This window comes from Mytilus edulis, chromosome 8, assembly GCF_963676685.1.
Source record: "Mytilus edulis chromosome 8, xbMytEdul2.2, whole genome shotgun sequence".
Lineage (NCBI taxonomy): Eukaryota > Metazoa > Mollusca > Bivalvia > Mytilida > Mytilidae > Mytilus > Mytilus edulis.
In genome coordinates, this window is record NC_092351.1 from 61,784,948 (window position 1) to 61,805,638 (window position 20,691).

Below are 20,691 nucleotides of genomic sequence, written 5' to 3' on the forward strand. Positions count from 1 at the left end.
ACTAAGGACGTAACAGTGAATTTCTACGTGTTATTGTATGGCCGTTATAAATGAGCAAACTCCCACAATTTACAAAGCTAAAAGAGGCATTGACATAACAAGTCAAACGAGACAACTAATGGCAGGATCTAAATACACAAAAAGGCATTTATTATATACTGAAACAAGCACAAATTACTTATTTACCAGACCTTGACTAGATAAAGGCGTATATAAAAGTTTATTTACAATTTTTTTCATGAACTATATATTTATACATTTCGAAAAAAACAAGAATTAGAAGCTAATTATCAGAAATAGAATACGTTTATGTTTGATGTTGGTTATGGTTAATAGGTTGACGTATAATTTCAAATCTGAATTAATAAGAGTTAATCTATTTTTTTTATCTATATAATATGGCATGATATTACTCATCATTATAATGCTTATAATTATAATTTCATAATTTAAATCATATACTTGTATTTAATTAATGCTAATGATAAATGTTGCAATTAAAGAATTCTGTAGTTTATCTCCTTAATCCTCCTATCTATGTATGACGTAAGATTTGTTTTAGTCTTAGGTAGCAATAGTTAGGAATTAAGTTTCGCATTTTGGCCCCGTTGGATTTTTCAAATATTAAAGTTATTGTTTAATAAAATTCATTTTAGACAGCTGAGTACTAATTTAGCCTTCAAAGATGGTTAATAAGATCACCAGTATTATTTTTTTAACATGTTTTATGGGCTATTTTCTGTTTGACACTCCGTATTTTCATAGCTTGACCGACCATCGGTCCAGATCTTAATGTCATGTTTACAAACCTTTTTTTTTCTACACGAAGTGTTTGACGCAATTTTACCAAAACATATGGAAAGATATATGTCAACAGTTTCAGAAAAGGTATTAATCCAAGCGATTAAAATTCTACTCTAAGACAAATTTCGGGACAATATGTGACATCTTTTCTCCCCTTTTTTTCAATATTTTATAATTAATAAATGCAGATCGTTGCCATGGATACACCCGAAAGGAATTATATTTTACAATTTTATATACTGGATTGAAAATCTATGGAAGATTTTTATTACATACATATGCACATATATGACACAAACAGTTAGCTTAATTTTGCAAGAAAGAAATAAAAAGTGGAAGGTAAAATTTATAAAAGAAAATTTTGTTATTATTTCCTAACTGTTTATTGCTACCCAAAAATTATCACTGTACACTGGTACATGTAAGTGACATCTATTTTGTAAATATTAACATATTTCTTTATTTACTGATGAATTTAAATTTCGTTCTAAGCTAATGATTCAGTAGTTGGTCAATTTCACCAAACCTAATGAGAGTATTTAATTATAACATAATTGCAGAAGTAGGAACAAAATCAGTAATTCATATTTGCCAAAACAGCAATATCACAGCTGAATGTTGAATAATTTTTTAAATGCAACTTGTTTGTCCAAATATCAAATCGTAGAAATATAAGAAATACATTGTTTCACCGTAGACAATCAGTCATTATGAGTATTACAGTGTTCACACAAAAGAAGGTTATTATCCAAAACCGAAAATAAAATCATTATCACATTTACCCAAACATGAATGTTGATACCAGAAAAAATGTCGGATTACAACGACTTAAGTACAGCTCTTTATAAGAACCAGGCAGAGTGCCATATACATGTGATACATGGGGGGTTCCAGATTTTATCTATAATTGGAGTAATAGAAGCAATAAATGAATAAAGCTCAAAAATCAATTTTGAGTGTGAAAATATGAGTGGTTGCCATGGTAACGGACACACTATTTTTGGGTTGTTAAGCATTGTAAAATCATTAAAAAATCAGCTAAATCACCACATTTTAGAGCCTGATTATGAATAGAATCATGCATTTTTCATTAATGTTCATATGTAACATTTATACAACTTGGTTTAAGCTTCATTTTAGTGAAGATTACATGTCAACCAAGTTTGTATATTTTTTGAAAAATTTTGCGAAAAAATGCATATTTTCAACATTTCTGAAATTGGGATTTTTTCGAAATTATCAAATTTTCTCGGTGTTTTTAAAAAAAGTGCAAATGTGTACAGAATAGTTACCACTGTAGTAATGAAGTTTGGATACTACTTTACCAAATTAAATAGAAAAATGTGTGGGATTTTTTTTAGTTTTATCACCATAGCAACCGATTTTTCCTTGGAAACAGAGTTTTTATTTGCAGAATATTGCAGTTTTAGAGCTTAAATGTCCTGAATTGTTTTATAACCAATAAGAAAATACATAAAAGCCAACTCAAACTTTAAATTACTATTGTCAAGTGTTATTGACTTCAATTGTTACCACGGAAACACATATTATCCATAGCAACATCCACTTAAAAACTGCAAAAATAGAAATTTATGTAAAAAAATACATAAATAGAGGGTGTTTATTTTCAAATTGGAATATGGCTTCATTCTTTGCTTCACTCACAGTCTTGTCTGGGTTTTTTTCCTTCAGATTGTTCAATAAATGTAATATATAATGTAATATTGGGGTTGGAGGGGGGAGGGGGTAGGGGGTATGTTGATTTTTTTAAATGTTGCATACAAGTAGATACTTCAAAAGATAATTGCATTTGGTCGGACTTTGTTCCGAGTTCATCATCTGATTATCAATTTTTGGAAGTTAGCAGATGATGAACTTCATGGGTTTACAATAAGAGGGCCAACCTGGCTTATGGCAAGGCAAGATAGATATGGCCCTAACAATTGTAAGAAAATTCTTAATTTCTTATGGCACACACCCGTCTAAGATGTTCTTCTAGCATAAATCACAAAATTGACCTGTAACATAATATTAACAAACCAATAATAGAATCATTTGGTCAAAGCATTTCTAAACTGAAACTTAAGTGTGATGGACGGACGGATAGACGGACAGGCAAATTGAACACATTTTATGTTGGTGGTGACTTAAAAAAAATAATAATAGTCAATTGTTGATCGCTAATATCAGAAGTCCAGTATAGTGGAATCCTCTTTAAATATACATGTAGCTATTAACATATCATTAATAACTCCTTTGTTGTACTACTATCTCGAAATTAAAATTCAGATTCCAAATAAGCATTATTCTTGGTTTTCGCATAATAATATTAGTATAAGTGAATAGAAATAAATAAAACTTAAACACAAGGTTTATGACAACAAAAGGAAGGTTGGGATTGATTTTGGGAGTTGAGGTCCCAATAGTTTAAGAATAAGGGGCCAAAGAGGGGCCCAAATAAGCATTTTTCTTTGTTTTCGTACCCTAACTTCAGTATAAGTAAATAGAAATCTATGAAATTTAAACACAAGGTTTATGACCATAAAAGGAAGGTTGGGATTGATTTTGGGAGTTTTGGTCCAAACGGTTTAGGAAAAAGGGTCCAAAATTAAACTTTGTTTGATTTCATCAAAAATTGAATATTTGGGGTTCTTTGATATGCCGAATCTAACTGTGTATTTAGATTCTTAATTTTTGGTCCCGTTTTCAAATTGATCTACATTAAGGTCCAAAGGGTCCAAAATTAAACTAAGTTTGATTTTAACAAAAATTGAATCCTTGGGATTCTTTGATAATTATGCTGAATCTAAACATGTACTTAGATTATTAGCTAAAAAGGAAATGTAGGCTTTTGCTATCACTTGGCGTCCGTCGTCGTCCGTCCGTCGTCGTCGTCCGTCCGTCGTAAACTATTTCAAAGATCTTCTCCTCTGAAACTACTGAACCAATTCAAACCAAACTTCATCTGATTGATTCCTAGGGTATCTAGAATAAAGTTTGTGTTTTATTTCCCATTTCATCAAAAAACATGGCCGCCATGGCTAAAAATAGAACATAAGGGTAAAATTCAGTGTTTAGCTTATAACTCAAAAACCAAAGCATTTAGAGCAAATCTGACAGGAATAAAATTGTTTATCAGGTCAAGATCTATCTGCCCTGAAATTTTCAGATGAATCGGACAACCCGTTGTTAGGTTGCTGCCCCTGAATTGGTAATTTTAAGGAAATTTTGCTGTTTTTGGTTATTATTATGAATATTATTATAGATGTAGATAAACTGTAAACAGCAATAATGTTATGATTGAGGTATACAATGTTTTTTTTATACTTTCATCATAAATTATATTATGAACACGAGACAAACGAAACATTTCAGTGTGTCCACTCTTGTTTTTGCTTTTGAAGAAGATATGACAGAATTGAAGTACCATTTATAGAAATTGAAACCCAAAATAATCATTGATAGAAGATTTAAGCAAAACATTTAAGGTGAGCGATTCAGGCTCTTGAGAGCCTCTTGTTCATTATGGGCCCAGTTTTCAAGTTTGTCCAAATTGTGGTCCAAAATTTAACTTTGTTTGATATCAACAAAAATTGAATCCTTGTGGTTCTTTGATATGCTGAATCTAAACATGTACTTAGATTTTTGATTATAGGCCCAGTTTTCAAGTTGGTCCAAATTGGGGTTCAAAATTAAACTTTGTTTGATTTCAACAAAATTGTATATTTGGGGTTCTTTGATATATGCTAAATCTAATCATGTATTTAGATTTTTGATGTTTGGGACCGGTTATCAAATTGGTCCACATTGAGGTCTAGAGGGTCCAAAATTGAACTTTATTTGATTTCATAAAAAATTGAATTCTTGGGGTTCTTTGATATGCTGAATCTAACCATGTATTTTGATTTTGGATATTGGACCATAATAGGTAATGTCCAATTTAAAATTTAAAGCTTTTAAGTTTAAGTTCTCAACCTTTGTTGTGTCAACTATTTAATCACAATCCAAATTCAGAGCTGTATCAAGCTTGAATGTTGTGTCCATACTTGCCCAATGTTCAGGGTTCAAACTCTGCGGTCGTATAAAGCTGCTCCCTGCGGAGCATCTTCTTGTAGGTTCAAATTTCAAAAAAAATATTTTGCTATTCTCAACGTTTTTTTAACCTTTACATGAATTACGCCCCTATTTTCTGTATCTGTCTCTGTAACCTTTATAAAAGACTGCATTAATCCCGAGATTTGGAATGAAACCACTAAGCTGAGAATATTTGCATAAATACAAGATTAATAACAGTAATAATTTGAAGACAAATTCCACACATGGTCTTATTTAATTAAATGCAACACTAGAAACAGCGCAGTACATACCAATGTTATTTTTCTTTGTAATTATCAATGTTTTGTAGTCCCAACAAGTTGTAATCATTCATGAATACAAGACTTTAGTGTCCCATGTGTAAAAAAAGAATAAATTTCCGATGTCCCACGCGTTGTGCACACATTTGATCGATTCAAGGTACAATGGCAAAAACTAAAATAAACACTTTTATGGCCGCGCCGCAATTTGGGAGGGGGAGGGGGCGTTGTAGTAGGTTTAATCCATGTCCGTCAGTACATTAGTCGTCACAAAGTTGGTTTCTATTTTGCAATTATAGTTTGCCTCAATCAAATCTTATGAAACATGTATACACAATGCTTATTACCACAAAACAGAGATCAAGTTTGAATGTTGTTGGTTAACTATAAAGAAATTTCTAAAAGTGACCATTTGATCTTAAGATGTGGTATAATTGTTAATAAGACAACTCTCTACAAGATACCAATGATCATAAGATAGTATCCAGAAGTAAATTTGTAAAAATAAAATTCTATTTTTTTCCGTATTTTACTTATAAATGGACTTATTTTTTTCTGCGGGGAAACATTACATTTACTCTGTGGTTAAAGTTTTTAGAATTTTAATAACTTTTTCAAACTATCCTGGGCATGCTGGGTTTGTACCAAACTTGGACAGAAACTTATTTATGATCATAAGATAGTATCTAGAAGTAAATTTTGTAAAAAGATAAATCCATTTTTTCCGTATTTTACTTTTAAATGGACTTAGATTTTCTTCCAGTTAACATGACATACAGTCTGCAGTAAAAGTTTTTAAAACATTTATTAGATTCATAAACTATCCTGGATTTTTACCAAACTTGGACAGAAGCTTCTTACAATCAAAAGATAGTATCAAAAGGAATATTTTTAACGATTTTTTTCCTCATTTCTGTTGAGCCTGCGATTTACAGCAAAAGTAGCCAAGACACTGGGTTTCGCAGAACCCTTACAAATTTATTCTTTAGGCATTCAAATGAATAAAACTTGAGGTTTCCCAAAATCTGACAAAAATCCCAAAACATGACAACTACAATGTATCTTAACTTAGCTCTGAAGCTAAAACCAAGTTATATCGATGTTATATAAGAAATTTCTGAGAGAAAAAAAATGATTCTATTTATAATCTGGCTCGCCGACCAAACGTTATCTTTTCAAAAATCTTCATGTATGATATCTTTAAAAAAATGAACTTACCCCCCCCCCCCTTTTTTTTACCTTCTAACCCCAATATTACATTATATATTACATTTATTGAAAAATCTGAAGGAAAAAAAAACAAACAAGACTGTGAGTGAAGCAAAGCATGCAGTCATGTTCCAATTTGAAAATAAACACCCTCTATTTATGTATTTTTTACATAAATTTCTATTTATGCAGTTTCAGAGTGGATGTTGCTATGGTTAATATGTGTTTCTGTGGTAACAATTGAAGTCAACAACACTTGATGATAGTAATTTAAAGTTTTTATGTATTTTCTTATCGGTTATGAAAAAATCCAAGACATTTAAGCTCTTAAACTGCAATATTCTGCAAATAAAACTCCGTTTCCAAGGAAAAAATCGGTTGCTATGGTGATAAAACTGAAGAAAATCCCACGCATTTTTCTATTCAATTTGGTAAAGTGGTATCCAAACTTCATAACTACAGTGCTAACTATTCTGTACACATTTGCACTTTTTTGAAAAACACCTGAGAAAATTTGTTAATTTCGGAAAAATCCCAATTTCAGAAATGTTGAAAATATGCATTTTTTGGCAAAAATTTTCAAAAAAATTACAAATTTGGTTGACATGCAATTTTCACTAAAATGAAGCTTAAACCAAGTTCTATCAATGTTAGATTTGAACATTAATGACAAATGCATGATTCTATTCATAAGCAGGCTCTGAATTGTGGTGATTTTGCTGTTTTTTGAAAGATTTTACCAAGCTTAACGACCAAAAAATAGAGTGTCCGTTACCATGACAACCACTCATATTTTCCCACTTAAATTTTTTTTTTAGCAATATTCATTTACTGCTTCTACTAGGCCAATTATAGATAAAATCTGGAACCATCATGTATCGCACTCTGCCTGGTTCTTACAAAGAGCTATACTTAACAGGCATGATACGGAAAACGACTTTAGCAAAAGTCAGATATCAGACTAATCATTTGGCATTTCCTCTGCTGTTCTCACTACCTTAGATATATTTTGTTTACAATTCACTCAAATATCAAATTATAAAAATACTTAAATTAATATTGAAATCACGGAAAAAATATTCAAAAGGTGGATTAAAGTTGATATGTATATATGTTTTACTTTAAACAAAAATCGTTTAAGAAAGTAGAGTATACTTTAATTTGTTATTTTTTCAGAATCGTATAGACGAAATGTGTTACGGAGTCTACATGATGTATAAATACCTGTATCTAAACATGTTCCTTTTATCGAATTTAATTTTATTTCCTTTTCAATGTAATGTAAATATTATCTACCTTTTGTTTCATTTCAATGATCAATAATCATGCTTATCTGTCGGTTCAAGAGAAATAACTCCAGCACTTTGATATGTTCTCTATCCAATTGTTGTTATGAATCTTTACAGATGCATAGTACATTATACTCTATTGCAATTGAATATGAACAAAGGCTATAGTGGTATACCACTGTTCAAAAGTCATAAATCGATTAAGAGAAAACATATCCGGGTCACAAATCAAAACTGAGGGATACAGATCAACTATAAGAGAAAAACAATAGATCAACAGAAACACTGAACTGCATCAAAAACAAATGATTAAATAAAAACAATTGAAAGATACATACATTGGTTAATTGTATTAGGTTGTATTCATAAAGTTATCATATCGTAACTTTTGATGAAACAATTATTGTTACATGAACTTAGTCCCATAATATCAGCAAAGGATATTTTTTGGAACTTATCTTGGTGCTTCCGTATATCGCATCTTAAGTGTTACTTTTAAAATTTATCTTAAACATGTTTGTGACTTACATTGAGAGTTGTCTAATCGACATTAATTATACCACATCTTCTTATATCAATTTCCTATTTAAAATGTTTAATGGGCTAACACTACTGGACGAAAAAACAACTGTCCATACCAGTAACAGTCGTTGTACGACTGTCTTAGTCTGTAAAAGACAAGTAATGACTGTCAAATCTGTCATATTTCGTTGCAACAGTTCATTTATGTCTGTCCCAACTTTTCTACGGGTTGTGAAAGTCAAAAAATGCTACCATCAGTCATTTCAGAACTGTTGCAGTGGTTTACGGTGTTGTCACAGTCAAAATCTATTTATTACAGTCTTTCTAATAGTTGTGGCAGTTGCATAATGTCCGTCCCAACCTTTTAATAGTTGGGACAGTTAAAATGTGTTTGTGTCAACTTTTCAGACGTTGATGCAGTCAAAAAATGTTTGTCACAACGTTTTTAGAGTTGGGACAGTCGTTAAATGTTTGTTACAACTTTCTAAAGGTTGGCACAGTCATTAAATGTTTATTGCAACTTATAAAAGGTTGACACAGTCGTTAAATGTTTGAAACAAACACTTCATAGGTTGATACAGTCGGTAAATGTTTTAATACAAATATTTTAGCGTAACGGTAGTCCATCAGTGTAAAAAAAAAATCACGTCTCACCCGGCTCTCAAGATTTGATTTTGTTGTGAAATAGTCCATTACTTATACTATTATCGTCTATCGTGCGATTGTAAACTTGTTTTGCTGTTTATTCACTTATTTTGCGATCGTTGTTTGTCTTTTGTCGTTTTCCATTTATTGCCGTAGCATTGTGCGTTCATTTTTGACAGTCATGTGCGTTTGACTTTAAATAATCCTTTTGATATCCTTACTTTTCATTTTATAATGGGTCCGTAGAAATACCGCAAAGGACCTCCTTAGTGCACTAAGAACAAAAATGTGCACTAAGGACCTGATGGAATGATACAACTGTTACAAAGGACATGGCATATAAAAATATACTTTGAAAAACTTCATAATTTCAAATTTCATAATCATAACTTTTGTAATTAGAAAGTTATTTAATGTTTTATCGACACGCGCCTCAATCAGTTGATTGTCACCTGTGTAATCGATAGAAATTCATGTTCACTCAACCTTGACCCGTTTATAATCCACTTATAAACTGATTAAACATGTATACGGTATTTGGTGTTCTGTGTTTGTTGTTACTGTCGTGTTTATTTTGTATTTCTGTCTGTTTTATTTTTCACTTCTATGTAATAGCGTATTTTCTACTTTTATTATTTGATTTTTGATTTAATTTTTTTTTTGCTTGTTTTTAAAGTCGATTTTTTGTTGATATCTAGTAAATTTATATATACGGATATTTAAAAAAAAGTTAAAACATGTATATTTTTGTTAACAAACACATAAGAAAACAAATAATTCAAAATATAACAGTTTATTACATTTTTAAAATATAACAGTTTATGACATTTTTAAAATATAACAGTTTATGACATTTTTAAAACATAACACTTCATGACATTTAAAAAATATAACAGTTTATAACATAGTTTTTAAATTAATTTATATTGATATACATATTTACATATATAGATACACTATGTAACAGTCAAGTACAATCATTTGGCAAACCATGCACCACAGTCACCAGGAAACTGGCTTGACTTAGAGTTAGTTTTGCGAGTTATGTTCCTGTTATTGTCGAGAAGAAAATAAACATTTTCTTTTGGACCATTTGGTATAGTGTCATTACAAGAAGATTCGTTGTTTATAACAGCTTTGTAGATTTCGTTGGCAGTCAAATTACCATTTGGAAGGCAATTGGTGTTGACCAAATTTGGGATTTCGGTACTTGAACTTGTTGATGTATTGATACATGTTGATGAGGACGGTGAAGAGGACTGTTCAAGAATTGACGAAGTTGATGGCTTTGTATAAGTTGGTTGTGAATTCTCTTTTGTATCAGAAACATTCGATTGACAGTATGAAATGTTAAGCACTTGTGTTGCTGAAAGAGGTGGAAATTCGTTGAACGAGTCAATGACTGGTGATGGTGAGCTTGCAGTTATAACTGATGGTCCTGTTATAAGCGGGACAAAGTGGTTCGGGGTCCAAGTATGCTTTGGATTATGGTACGAAGTACGTGTCCACATTACAATTATTGGATTGTTTTCTTCTTTGCAGTTACGTGGAATAGCAGTTAAGTTTAGAATTTTGTAGGAAAAGTCTTTAACACCGTTAAGCGGTAGGTAAACTGACTTAATTGGCTGACCAATAACCTCTGAAAGGGTACGTTAGCGTACATCTGTCAACGCTTTTACACCCCAATACATGAATTTCATTTGAAACGTTTCATATTGCTCATGTAGGAGGATTTATATATAAAGTTGACTATATACGGTATGGGTATTTCTCATTGTTGAAAGCCGCATTGTTGCATGCCTATAATTGCTTACATGTACTTCGTTTTAACTTTGTGGTCTCATTTGCAATCATACATCTCCTTATTCTAAGAAAGTAAACAAAATGTAACTAATGAATTACAAACCTTGGGCCGTGTCAATGAAAGTATCCTAGGACATGTCCTAAGATAGGTCTTAGGACATTATTTAGGATGGTCTTATGACGTATCTGAGACATGTCTTAGGATGTCTTAGGATGTAAAACAAAGCTGTCTTAGGACAGTCCTAACAACTATGGTCCTAGGACCATCCTAACACATTTATTTAATTGAAAATATATGTAGAGATTTGTATGACATACCGGTAGATTGAATTGTATTTTAGAACCTCAATGTAAAGAGAGGGAGGATGACTCTTATATAGAAAACAATTAACGCAAAATAAAAGTTAAAGTTTTTACGGAATACTAATAAATACGTTATTAAATATGATAAAAGATATAAATGAATTTAGTATGAAAACAAAAGTGAATGGTCACAAAACTTTGTGATATTCGTGCTGCAATTTTAGTACATAAACTAGTTTTGTCCTTAGGTCCACTCGATTTTATTACATTTTGATGGAATTGACAAGTACTTTTATCAATAAATAAATAAGCTGAAGGCGAGTTCAAGATAATTGTCTTGAAACAACAAAATCTTTCCAAGAAGGGTCCCTTATACTCAATTCTTGTAATACTCCTGTATGAGCGTTAAGATCCGTGCAATGGGAAAGCCGTCAGCACCTGACCGTCGGGTGTTAACCCCGTCATGCCATGCCTACTTGCAAAGATACAAGCAAACCCGTCCTTCATTTAGTACTTGTATAATTGTACCCTGAAGAGTCGGTTTGATAGTACCCTTCCCGTGGATCTAGCATAACTCCGCTCAAGGCAGGGTATGGCGAATTGAGTTTATAAATATATAAAGCGTGTGTATGTTCTTGAAAAGATTTTGTTCGCCACCAGCTTATCAAAGTGCACAATCCGTGCAAAGTTTTTACTAATAATAATAAATAATAATAATTTATTTTATTAAAGTGTCTTTACTTATAGTATTGTTAATAATGGTGTCACAATCGTCCGATTAAAAATGAATTGCTCCCGTAAATTTTGTTTTATTAAAATACATTTTGGAAGTTAACGTTTTTTTGTATTCTTGAAATATACATTTTACACGTGCAATAGCTATTCAACTAATATTAATACAAAAAAGAAGATGTGGTATGATTGCCATATATTTTTTTACAGTATTTTTTAAATGCATTAGTGTTATATTTATAACATTAAATTTTCTAATCATACAAAATATTTTACCTTTGGTATTTAAATGCATTAGTATTATATTTATAGCATTAAATTTTATAATCATACAAAATACGCATATAGAGGAGAATAACAATTAATTCATAATCTTGCTGTACTATACAACGAATTTTATATATTGAACCAAAAGTTAACTTGAAAATGAACTTCAACAACATTGTGAATATATTGGTTTTCGTTGATGAATTGAATATATTAAATGAAAATCAAGCCGGCTTCCGACATGGGTACTCTACAACAGATCATATTTTTTCTTTATATGCACTTTTTGAACTTCTCAGTGTTAAAAAGAAAAAGCTTTTTTGCGCTTTTGTAGATTTTGAAAAGGCGTTTGATTTTGTACACCGAAATTCTTTATTATATAAACTCCTTTTGAATAATGTAAAAGGAAAGTTTCTTAGAGTTGTTAAAAATATGTATGATGATGCTAAATCACGTATTGTACATAATAATAATTTATCTGACATGTTTGCTAGTGAAATTGGTGTTAGACAAGGGGAAAATCTTTCTCCTCTGTTATTTTCTCTATATTTGAACGATTTACAACAGTATTTAGAAAATGTTAACATAACTGGTGTACAATCTTTAACATTAGATATGGAAAATGAACTTAATATATACCTAAAATTGTTTGTATTATTATATGCTGATGATACTATTTTACTTGCTGAATCAAGTTCAGATTTACAGTTACTTTTAAATAATTTTTCACAGTATTGTAATAATTGGAAATTAAAAATCAATGTTAGCAAAACCAAAGTGATGGTTTTTACAAGAGGAAGAATATCCAATAATTTGAAATTTTATATTGAAAAAGAAGAAATAGAGATAGTTAAACATTATAAATACCTTGGTGTTATTTTTTCTAGAAATTCATCTTTTTTCGAAACTAGAAAATATTTACGAGACCAAGCAACTAAGGCTATGTATAGTGTTATCAAGAAGAGCAGATTGAATCACTTATCGATTGAATGCCAACTAGAAATGTTTGATAAAGCTGTTGTACCCATTCTTCTATACGGGGCTGAAATTTGGGGATACGAAAATTTTGATATACTTGAGCGAGTTCATTTGAAATTCTGTAAGCACATTTTAAAACTTAAAAACTCGACTCCAAATTTTATGATTTATGGAGAACTTGGGAGATACCCCATTTCTTTATATGCAAAATTACGAATGATCAATTTTTGGTGTCGCCTTCTTGATAATACAAATGAAAATAATTTATCCTGTATACTATATAAATTACTATACATTAATTATAACAATTATGGTATTGGAAATAAATGGATTTTATGTATTAAGAAAATTTTTGATGAATGTGGCATGTCAAATGTATGGCATTGCCAAGATTATTTTAACAAAAAATGGATAAAATTAAGTGTTGAGCAAAAGCTTAAAGACCAATTTCGACAAGAGTGGTGTGCAGATTTACATCAATCTTCAAAAGGTTTATGTTATAAAATTTTCAAGACTGAATTTAAATTTGAAAAGTATTTGTCGACTTTGCCTTTTAATTTTTTATATACTTTGTGTAAATTTAGATGCGGAAATCATCGTTTGCCAGTGGAGACAGGAAGGTGGCAAACTATTCCAAGATCGGAAAGGTCTTGTAATCTCTGTAGCTCTAAAGATATTGGCGATGAATTTCACTACATTATGTCATGCAATTGTTTTAACATAGAAAGAGAAAAATATTTACCACACTATTGTAACAAAAATGCAAACATTATTAAATATAAAAATGTATTCTCATCTGAAAATGTTGTAGAACTAGAAAAATTGTGTAGATTTATACGATATATATCATTGAAAGTCTGTCCTCCTGGTTAGAGGAACTGTAATATTATTATAATGTTATTTCACACATGCGAAACAAAGATATGTATTATATATGAACTGTTATTATCTCTGTAGCTATGTACTAGTTTATGAGAATAAAATCATTCATTCATTCATTGAAATTATACCACGCCAGAGACACCGTTAGGTTTATTCAAAAACTACCATTAACTAATCAATTAGTAACGATCAAAAGATAATTGTTTATTCGATAAGGTTGATTGGACATGATGATTGGGAACTTGCAATAAGCCGTTGGTCACGTGTCGAATGGCACGCGCTGATTAAAGATCATTGAAAAGTCATTTAACTTCAAAACTACAAAAGCTATTAATACCAAACTTTAAAATTATGAGTTATATACTTATATCTTCTTATATCCATGTTCTTTGTGGTCCTAGCGTATTGTTTTAGTGTCCTTAGTGCAAAAACTTTCTCCTTAGTGCACTAAGAAGTCCTTTGCGGTATTTCTAACGTAACGGTACCCAAATTGCACCGAGTACCCAAATTGCACCTATTTAGCAAAAATAGCAGCGGACATCTTACAGGATTTCCTAGAGACTACACAATTTGTATTTTTATGATTTGATACTATGCACATCTTTCAACATAGGTGAAAATATTTAGATATGCACAAAACTTTCACAGTATTTATCAATAGATGAAGTGTTTACTGAAAAAGCAAAATGTACTGAAACGTCGCTATGCGACGTCATCAAAACGTCATCTTTTTAAAATGATCAAATACAATATGTTACAAGTACCATTTTAAAAAAAAATAAAGAGTAAACATGGACTTATATCCAATTGTTCAAAATATTTGAAGAAATTAAACAAAAGCTCTGTTATTCGACTTTTGACGATGCGAATTTAAGCATAGATGCAATTTGGGTACTCCTCATTTCAGAATCATTGATGGTTTGGGGGTCAGTTTAGACCAATTTTTTTATGATTTTATATGGATTAAAAATCGAATTGGTATACCTATATAATAAAGAAGGATACGGCTACAAAATAAACACAGAATGGACATTATTGTCTTTATCACAAAAAATCGTAGGTGAAAAAACTGTCAAAATAGGTGCAATTTGGGTACCGTCACGTTACGCACCGTTTTATAATATCTGTTTTATAACATTTTCGTTCATAACTGGTTTTAAAAACCAGAAGCTTTCGTTTAAAATAGAGTTTAAACTTTTAATATTATTGCAGAAGAATGAGAAGATGATAATGGATTCATTCAAATTCATATTTGATAAATTCTGCGCAATAGAAAAAAATGTACAAGTGTGTACCTGAAATAAATTTAAAGATTATGACTAAGTTACCAATATTGTACAGCATAATAAACCCGTTTTAATTCGAATTATACCAAGAGGGACATTTCCGATGATTAAAAAAATAATTAGTAAAATCTGTCAAGTTTCATTAAAAACGGAAAACAATTCTTCACCGTAAACGATTTATCCACTTTAATTTTTTGTCGGCAAAAAAACAAAAAAACCGGGACCTCAGGTCGGCAAACTATATTTTTACACAGGTAACTACAGATGTTAGACCACATGTTCAATAATCTGAGCTGGAAAATACAATCGGTGAGTAGAAATTATCAACATTTTAAAGCATGTCAATCGAATAATCATGGATTCATAATTTTGAAGGGAAAATGTGCACATTTGTCGGCTTACAGACCTTACAATGTGTTCTCATTGGCGGATCCAAAAGGGGGGGGGGGGGGGTCCAAGGGTTCGAACCTCCTTTGTTTTGGCCGCTCAATGCATTTAAATGGGGACATATAGTTGGACCCCCCCCCCCCCCCTTTTTAGAATGGCTGGATCCGCCACTGATCCTATGAATCGACGTTCTATATTACCACACTCGTGGATAGTTGCATGTTCCAGGGAAAATATAAGCTTTGAGCCACCTTTAAGCTTCAATGTTAAAGTTGTGAATCATAATAAATCATTGAAAGTCATAAAGGACACAGTTCCCCTCCCCCTATTATCATGTGTATGTCATTTATTCCCTTAATTATTTTGCATGCATCACCCTGAGTGGAATACATAAAAGGTTTCTCTATATCTTCGCCTTTTTGTGGGAATAATTTGGTCGATTATATAGGGAATCACTCAAGCATGACTGGATCCGTGCCCCTAAGGGCAGTCAGGGGCCCTGTCCCTTATGAAAAGTTCTGGATCTGCCACTGACCATGCTGACCTATACATCATGTAGTGTACATATTGTATGTTAATGTATTGCTAACTCGGGTCATAAATCTGCATGAAATACTTGTCACTGGACATTTTATAACCAACAACCAACCGATCTTTACATGTACGTATCCATATAAATGTGTTTCTTATCATGCTTATGCTGGATTACTAGTATTTCCCTAGTTTTGCTTTATCAGCTGATAGTTTTTGTTCTATTTAGAATGCATTGTGACGTCACGATTTCCATAAAAAAAACATGCATAGTACAAACACATATGATTTAATCATAAAATGTTAAGAAAATTATTAACTTTAAGATTAAATAGTGACTTATTTAGCAAGTGTCCATTTTCATTTAGATTTTAAGTAATTCTTAAATCATGGACAACAAAACATTAATATATTTGATAATAGCATGCATATGCCAGGCATTGAAAGTGAATAAATATTTAGCATTAATCATCAAAATAAAACAATATTATTAAATCAATGTTCTTGAAACAAGGCACAGAGTCATAAACAGTTGCCATTTAAACACAGTTGATTAAACAAATTGTGCTAATTCAATTAGTAATTTTTATATCATGTACTACATTGTTTAAAAAACACATAATAAAAGAGCAAAGCTAGCATCATAATTTTATTCTTTTTAGATTTAACATAGAATTTATATTAAATCACTATAATTTGTTAATACTTTGAACCCAAACTTTATATTTTCATGTGAAATTTTTATATAAATTGTGCCCTGTTAGCATTGTTTTTCAAAATTCATTTGTGCCATACAGTAACATGTTATCTAACTTACAAGTAGTAACATTCAATGGTCATTATATTTATTCCGCAATGATTAAGGACCTTCTAATCATAAGTCATATATATTTTTCGACACGCATTCAATTGTGTTTTGGTTACTTTATTGTTGCCTATTAAACTGTTGGGTTGATGCATCATTGATATATCCCACATCTCCTTTGATCATGTGCATTCACATACGACTGCAGATTTTTTGCATTTTTTACATAATCATGATAATTATTTTATGTTAGCATTCAATATGTCAGGAAAACATAACAAAAAAATCTATCTGTATGCATATTTTTTTATGTTAGCATGGTATAAACTTTTTTAAAGTATTTTATGAAGCTCAAAATATTTTTTATAGATATAGTATTATCCAGTAAGTTCTCATAAAATTTACAGTAAGTTCTCATAAAATTTACTGTGTTAACTGCATTGTATGTGTTGTATCTACTAATTTAGTCTAAAACATTTTTTTTTAATTCAAATTCAAAATTAACAATTAAAATATTTGTATTTACTGAATATGACCATGCACATGTGACATTAAAATAGGTAATAATCAGGATGTTAACACTGGATATGCGATAGGTAATAATCAGAAATTCTTATATATACATGATCTAGCTAATATACAAATTAAGACACAATAGTTTATTGCCCTGGGGGATGATATTTAATCTGTCATTGGTATAATGATACGATTTCATAATAATGTTCACAAATTATCATGATTAAAATTGTCCTCTTCAAAATTTGGATAACTTTTTCAAAACAAATTATAATTTAAGAAAAATATGAAACAGCAGGATATATATTATTTTGGATATTAAAATGCAAATTTTAAAAGTAATCTGAATATTGATTTATTAAAATAAAATTGGGTAAATAACTAAATTAAATAAAAAAGTGAGCTGCAAAGCATTATTTAATGCAAGCTGTTATAACAAATGAATAAGTAAAAAGTATTCAGGGTAACACAAAAGATGTAAAAATTATTAAACTCAAGGATTTAAAACATTAACTGGGATGGTTAAGTCTTGGAACAATATTTTTACATTACAAAGGTTTATTCATTATATGCACTGGACAAAGGTAAAGTCAATATCATCTACATGTATATAGTAACAGGGCATTTATTTATTTTATTTTTTCGTTCCTTAAACTTTTCTTTGTCATGTTTGTAGTATCAATATACATGATATACATGATATATTTCATATTAAATGATAAACATAATTAAAATGAACAAAAGAAATAACCTGTTGTGTTTTAGAGAGGAATAACTATGTCCATGATGTCTGACTTTAAAGAATTGATGAAAAAAAGTATGGTGTGAGCCTCAATGAGACAGTAACCCTTCAATGAAAGTACACAATCACACTTAACAAATCATTAATGCAGGAAAAAAGACAACACTATATAGAATTTAGACCCCCTTAAAAGATTTATTTTTCTTGTTAATAGGGACTTGAAAATAGAATTGTATTAGTGCTAGAATTTTTTGGTCAATCAAATGAGAAGTGCTAGTTTTATCTAGGTAAATACAGTTATTATACCCCCGCTTTAAAAAAGGGGGGGGGGGTATACTGTTTTTTATACCCCCGCTTTAAAAAAGGGGGGTATACTGTTTTACCTCTGTCTGTCTGTCCGTCCGTCAGTCAGTCCGTCCCATGAAACTTTCGTCACATTTTTCTCAGGAACTACACATCCACCCTTTCTGTAATTTGGTATCAACATTTATATATGTCAGCCATACCGTGTGATGCGTTTTCAGATTCATCACTTGACAACTTCCTGTTTACCGAAAAAACTTGTATGATTTTACACATGATATCCAAGTTGAAAATTTTCGTCACATTTTTCTCAGGAACTACAATACAAGGATTTCTGAAATTTGGTTTCAGGATTTATATAAGTCAGCTATACCGTGTGATGCGTTTTCAGATTCATCACTCGACAACTTCCTGTTTACCGAACACTTGTATGATTTTACACATGATAGCCAACTTGAAAATTTTCGTCATATTTTTCTCAGGAACTACAATACAAGGATTTCTGAAATTTGGTTTCAGGATTTATATTAGTCACCTATACCGTGTGATGCGTTTTCAGATTCATCACTCGACAACTTCCTGTTTACCGAACACTTGCATATTTTTACACTATTAATATTATCCACTTGCGGCGGGGGTATCATCAGTGAGCAGTAGCTCGCAGTTTCACTTGTTGTAATTAACTTTCTTATTTATTATCATGATTATTGCACAATGTATATACATGTAGTATTATATATTTATTATTAGTTAAACATTTACTGTACTTGAGTCTAAATGTATATTTTATTTTGTAGAATCATACTGAATATGTATTGGTTTGACCATGATTCCCACTAAGAATATGACACCTGCTAGTACATGTGTACTTCGATGCATAGAAAATATAGATGTCACTGAGTCGCTGTATAGCTGCAAATTGTGAAACAATGGATTAATTCATTATTTAATGCTAGTTATCAATTGTTTTTGGAAATTATGAATATGGCGTGCAGCATTATTCCATGATGATAATGTGATGTTCTGATTAAATTGGACAAGAAGAAAATTGTGCCTTGTACAAATAGGAAAATTACAAATTGTATTAAAGGAGGACCACATTACTGGAGGACTAATTACCTTGGATTATCATGATCAATTGTGAATTTGGAATAACAAAATTTTGTAGTTGCAGTGAATATTAATAGTGCAATCATACATGTACATTATTTCTGAATTCCATGAATACCTAGGATAACTATTCATTTGAAATAGCAATTTGGAATAATGAAAATGCATAGTTTCAGTGAATACTACTAATAATAGTGCATCATATCTGAATTCATGAATACTTTTAATTAGTGGATAATCAGTCATTTTAATATAATAACAATATGGATAATGTGAATTTCTAGTTTCAGTGAAATTAACAAAACAGTACATGTATATCACATCTGAAGTTTATGTTGGCATTGCAATTGTTAACTACCGCCAGCATGTCCAGGGTGTGTAAAAAGATCTTAACCAACTATGAGGGTCACGTGCAGTCCGTGTCAATTGTTTAGAGTCAAATGACTGCTTGCTGTACTTAAATTATTAAAGTCTGAATTAGAATTAAATAAAAATCTTAATTAGCATGATTAGTCATGTTAGTGGCCAAGTGTTCATGGTTTTTGAAACAAATAAACCATGCACGTACATTAAAGTATAATTTTATTATCCCTCCTGCAACAAAAGTTGAAGTACAAAACGTACATACATGCAAGCCAAGAAATATGTATTACAATCTGGCAGTGTCTACAGCGTACCGTTTTGTATTTAAGCTTCACCAGATACATTTTAGAAGCTGAAATGCCTGGATACTTCCTTATGTTATGAAGTTTCTGTTATTGATTTGTTCATTGCACTTCACCTAGTTTTCATGGTACACTACATGTACAAATGTACATGTAACTGTTTACAAAAAAATATTACTGTTTGAACAGTCACAGTGAAATACACTCGAAGTCTTAAATGTATAACGTATGTATATTAATTGAGTTACTGGATTAATTGTTTTGGTATCTTGAAAGGTGTACATGTCTCAGTGTCTGTCAGGCAGGGTTGGCCTGATCCTGACTTCATTTCATGGATCAGTGATTAAGGTTACTTCAGTTACATGTAATTTGTCAAGTTTGTTTCTCACACGTGCACATGTTTAAAAATACTACAAGCAGAAGGAAAAGTATGTCAACTATATTTGGTTTATGAAATGAGTGTAAGGTGAATATGTCTAATTGCAAGACTTACATCATTGTACATCATACTTTGACCCCAATGAAAATGTCATGGTTCATTGAACAATGCTTAGTTT

The 20,691-nt window shown here is 30.8% G+C and overlaps 1 protein-coding gene and 1 long non-coding RNA gene across 2 annotated transcripts in view; one reads left to right on the forward strand and one right to left on the reverse strand.

The window, feature by feature from the left end:
* The window catches only part of LOC139486028 (uncharacterized), a 308,560-nt gene that overhangs the window by 142,314 nt on the left and 145,555 nt on the right, over positions 1-20,691 (reverse strand). The gene's annotated exons all lie outside the window — the stretch shown is intronic.
* Positions 15,171-19,973, forward strand: LOC139487071 (uncharacterized). Its single transcript, XR_011655737.1, has 2 exons — positions 15,171-15,384; positions 19,157-19,973. It is a non-coding gene; the product is annotated as an uncharacterized lncRNA (long non-coding RNA).